General features: G+C 39.3%; 1 pseudogene; it reads right to left on the bottom strand.

Moving 5' to 3' along the window:
• Positions 1-3900: 3900 nt before the first annotated feature.
• On the bottom strand, positions 3901-4595 carry LOC102903011 (cell adhesion molecule CEACAM15 pseudogene; annotated as a pseudogene).
• Between the last annotated feature and the right edge of the window lie 699 nt (positions 4596-5294).

The raw sequence follows: 5294 nt of genomic DNA on the forward strand, positions 1-5294 counted from the left end.
ATGCTATATACATTTATGCTTAGAAACATCTTATATTTTTGAAATAATACTTTTGTTATAGTGTAATACTTATTTTTGACTCCAAAAATTTTGTTTCTCAAAAATATACTTTATATCATATTATATAAGAATTATGCATACTTTCCCCTCATATTTTCATAATACATCTATATAATCATGTTGATGGTATGACTGTGGCAGTTATTCATATTCAGTTTGACTGAATCACTCTGGAAACACCTGTGTGTCTTATGAATGTGTTTCCAGAAAAGTTTATTTCACAAAAGAAGACCTACCCTGAATTTTGGAGTCATCATTCCATGAAGTAAGGTCAGAGACTACTAAAGGAAAGGAAGTAGGCTTAACATAAACATGCATCTCTCTCTGCTTCCCGACTATAGATGGAATGTGAACAGTTTATATGACCTCCCTTCCAAAATAGACTAGACACTGAAGGTGTGTACCAGCCTTAATTCTTTCTTAGGTTACTTTGAACAGCTATCTGTAGCTAGAGTTTTCCTGCCTTGCCCACAGTCAGGACAAATCTTTGTCACCCGCCAGTCCCACAGACTCTCAGACCCAACCAAATAAACACAGAGATTTATATTGCATACAAACTGTATGGCCGTGGCAGACTTCTTGCTAACTGTTCTTAATGCTTAAATTAATCCATTTCTATAAATCTATACCTTGCCACGTGGCTGGTGGCTTACCAGCGTCTTCACATGCTGCTGGTCATGGCGGTGGCTGGCAGTGTCTCTCTACCTCAGCCTTCTGCTTCCCAGAATTCTCCTCTCTCCCTGTCCCACCTACTTCCTGCCTGGCCACTGGCCAATTAGTGTTTTATTTATTGACCAATCAGAGCAATTTGACATACAGACCATACCACAGCACTTCTCCTTTTCTTTTTTTAAAAAGGAAGGTTTTAACTTTTACACATCTCCAAAGCCAGCTTGGTATATTTGGGAATTTGGCCATAGCTTCTCTTACTACTTCCTGCTGGAGGGGGGCGCTGTATCTTATGGGGACACAAAGAAAATTTTAGGATCATGGAGTAGTCCGTGAGGCTGTATCGTCTGAGCCAGTTGCCTTGAAACGATTCTGGATGTTGGATCCTCTAGGCCATGGTGTCATCAGAGACCTTTCAGGTGGTCTTGGCTGGTCAAACCGGATGTGTCTTAATCTGGAACAAATCCATAGCCTCTGGCTTTCTGTAGAAACAAAAGCAGAGCCTCCTTTCCAAAGCAACATAGCCTTACATCCAAATTTCAAAGTCTAGGTACCTTTAAAATATACATTTTGGCATAACTCATCAGCTTTTGCAAACAAATGTTTTTCTTCAGTTACAAATATCAAAGAGAACATAATCCAGATTCTCTGTGTGGTAGCCATCTTTATGTGGCTTATGTTTTATATTACCTTGAGCCTATTGCTTTAAACTGCTGCCTTCTAAGACTGAAAAGGCACTGTGACTGCTGGCCCCACCCACTTCAGCTTCCCAACATGGTGGTAGTACGTTTCCTGCCAGCTTTGGAAGCCATCAATTCTCAGAAATAGTGGGTCTATGCTTCTTATCAAAGCAGCGTGTAGCCCAGAAACCTCTTTTTGTTTTGTACTAGCAAAGGCTAGTACAATAGGCAGCTTAATGTGCCACTTGCAGAGGCCTCATTCCCGCCATACTGCAGGTCAAGCACACACGCCAGGAACCCGCCAGGAACTCAAACTGGCAGCTGCTGCTCATTTGAGAGAGACAATTAGGAAGCTGTTTTTACTTCCATTTTAGAATCTTTTCTCAGGTTTTAGCTGGAAACTCTTGTCCCACGTTGGGCGCCATTTGTAACTAGAGTTTTCCTGCCTTGCCCACAGTCAGGACAAATCTTCGTCACCCGCTAGTCCCACAGATGCTCAGACCCAACCAAATAAACACAGAGACTTATATTGCATACAAACTGTATGGCCGTGGCAGACTTCTTGCTAACTGTTCTTATAGCTCAAATTAATCAATTTCTATAAATCTATACCTTGCCACGTGGCTGGTGGCTTACCAGCGTCTTCACATGCTGCTGGTCATGGCGGTGGCTGGCAGTGTCTCTCTACCTCAGCCTTCTGCTTGCCAGAATTCTCCTCTCTCCCTGTCCCACCTACTTCCTGCCTGGCCACTGGCCAATCAGTGTTTTATTTATTGACCAATCAGAGTAATTTGACATAGAGACCATCCCACAGCAGCTATCCTTCCATGGCAATGAGGAAAGTAAAACAACTAATATACAACTTAATGTCATTTGCCTTCAATTTTGTCTAATTCATGATGATTTGAATATGGTACATGGTACATATCCAGAGAAACTACTTTAAATTTAACTTCTTGAACATTACATATCACTTTAAGTTGCCTATTGTAAGTTTGACTACGTAGCTTTATTATTCTTTGCTATGAAGATTTCAATGTGTAAATATAATTGTCGATAATCCTTAAAAATTAATGTTTTGCCCTTTCAACTAGAATGTAGACATGCTGTCATCCTATAGGTTATTTCATTCCCAATATATAAGATATTGATTTTTTTCTTATTTTTCTAAGTATAACAAAAGCTTGAAATTGAATTATAATATATTTCTTTCAAATGTCAGATGTATTTTTTTAATTTTGTTTTTGTTTTTGGAATTATGGTTTCTCTGTGTTGCCCTGGCCATCCTTGAACTTACTCTGTAGACCAGAGGTGGCCTCAAACTCAGAAATCTGCCTGCCTCTACCTCCCGAGTGAGTTCTGGGATTAAAGGCATATACCTTTAATCTACCAACACCAAGCATAATTATTTCTTTTATTTGGGGGATTAGAGTATAACTATTCATTTTCAACCCCCTCTTTTCTCCTTCCAAATCTTCACATTTACCTTTCCTTCTTCTTTTCCAAGTCTATGACCACTTCTTCATTAATTATTGTTATATGCATACATGTATATGGATATAAATATGTATTCCTAAATATAACATTCTCAGTCAGTATAGCGTTGCACCTATGTACATTTTCAGGACTGACCATTGGGTATTGGACAAACAATTGGTGTGCTGTTTACTGAGGAAGACTATTTTTTCTACTCTCAGCATTCTTTAGTTTTTTGTAGTTCTTTGTGTAGAATCGAGGCCTCAAGGTCTTTTCCCCAGTCCACTTTAGCATGTTTATTGTTGTTTTCTTGTTCAGCACATGTTTAAAAGAGCAGTCATGTTGGTGAGACTTTAGTAATGCCAAATATATCTTAAAAGAGAAAAATGTTCTATTCTTTTTTGTTGATGTTGTTAAGACAAAATAAGATCTTGTGCAAGGTCACACTGAAAAAAAAATACCAGACTCAGGACAAGAAATTCAGCACATGGGTCCTTTATGTCCAGGGATTTTATATCTATGCAACAAACTATCCAAAATCATACGTCCACAGTGAAACACATCCAGTCTGATCCCCTGTCATTATTCCAAATTCACATGGATGACTGAAGTCTAGGAAGCATAGGCAGTAGGCTTCAAGAATGGTCTGAATGTGAGAGAAGATATGTTTTGTTCTATGCAGATACTGCAGCATTTTAACCCAGACTCTGAGCAGCCATGGTTTTGATGAGCGTGAAGATCCTGACAGTTTTCTCTGTATCCTGAGGGCTGGGTTCCTATGGGGTTCAGAACCTGAACCCTTACTTATCTCCTTTGCAATTCTGTTCCTGTACTGAGGTCTTTTTAAAATCATTGCCCCACTGTGTAACTGGGATGGTCTTGTACTCACGTTCCTCCTGATTTGTGTTTTATTTGGGGATGGAAGGTTTATGTTGCCATGATGCCTATCTGTGTCTGCCATGATAACTTTCTCCTATGACTTTTATATGCTTTGCACACTAGGGACATAAAATCCTCAGTGCTCTGGTATATAGGAAGAGAGAAGACAATAGCCATAAACCAACACAAAGAGCAGTGGGTTAGACTTCCTGGAGCTGAAGGAATTGGAGACCTCACACTGATAGATAGATCCCTGTATCTGCCCTCCAGACAGGAGTTAATGGTGAGCCTGTGCTCTTCAGGTGACAGTGTGGTTCTCTCCATTAGATTGAGGGGCTTGTAATTAAAGAACCAGTTGATGTCAATTCCAGTGTCAGGTGACACACAGGTAAGAAATGCAGTGCTCCTTTGTCTCCTTACTCTAGTGTGGTTGACTGGGATGGTCGGCTGCATCACAGTTTTGTATACTTGGAGGTAGACATGTGTTATTTCATGTTGATCATGTGTTCCAAAGATTTCTAGGGTGTAGATTCCCGTATCTTCCTGGGTAATGTCCTGGAGTATCATGGATCTGTCCTTATTTATCTCTTCCTTGCCTCTGGTTCTAATCCCAAGTTTAAGTAAATCTGTGTCCTTTTCATAACGGGCAATTATAAAATCTTTCTTTACATCTTTCCCTTTGTACGAGTGAAAAGAGAGAAGGTTCTCTGCCTGAATAGAAACACAGAGAAGAACCTTCCCCTCTTCAGCAGCAGAAACCTGCATTTCTTTAATAGTTCTTAGTGCCAGGGTGGGGGAGTTCCAGCAAGTTAAAAGTGAAGCTCTTCCCATGAAGAGAATCTCTCCAGTGCTGTCTACATCACAGTCCTAACATTTCCTCTCTGCTGGTAATGGCAGCTCCTTTTACATAGAGGAGACTTCCATGGCCTGAGTACAGTCCCAGGCCCTTCTCCATCATCCTTCCACCTCATTGCCCAGTCTGCCTTAAAAGCCCCAATCCACCAAAGTCTCCCTCCAGCATCGCGCTATTCTTTTTAACAATACATTTGCTGTTTTACTTGCTTGTCCTTAATTGCTGAAGTCTCAAAGTTTTGTTTCTTATGATTTCATGTTGGTCTGAATATTTTTCACAAGCTTGGTTTATTTATTTATTTTTTTGTAGGGAAGTACTCTTTTTGTTGTTTGGTTAACACATTATACAGATGATAATGTCTTAGTGTAATAAACATACATCATTTACATCATAGATGCATAAGATGATAGCCTTAGAAGAAACTTAAGAGTATGCAAGAACTAGAGAATTATTCATATTATCAATTTCTATTTTTTTGCCTTAGTATGTATTTTCCTAATATTGATGAAGGATGGCACTCTGAATGACACTTTATATATTTCTACACATTAAAAATTATTCTACTCTTTTGACTTTCATTGGTTACATTGTGTCTCCCAATATATTGAGCACCCTAATAAAACTTATCTGGGGTCAGAGAACAGAACAGCCACAAGATTAGACATGAAGGTCAGAAA

Source organism: Peromyscus maniculatus, chromosome X (genome assembly GCF_049852395.1).
Source record: "Peromyscus maniculatus bairdii isolate BWxNUB_F1_BW_parent chromosome X, HU_Pman_BW_mat_3.1, whole genome shotgun sequence".
In the NCBI taxonomy this organism is placed as follows: domain Eukaryota; kingdom Metazoa; phylum Chordata; class Mammalia; order Rodentia; family Cricetidae; genus Peromyscus; species Peromyscus maniculatus.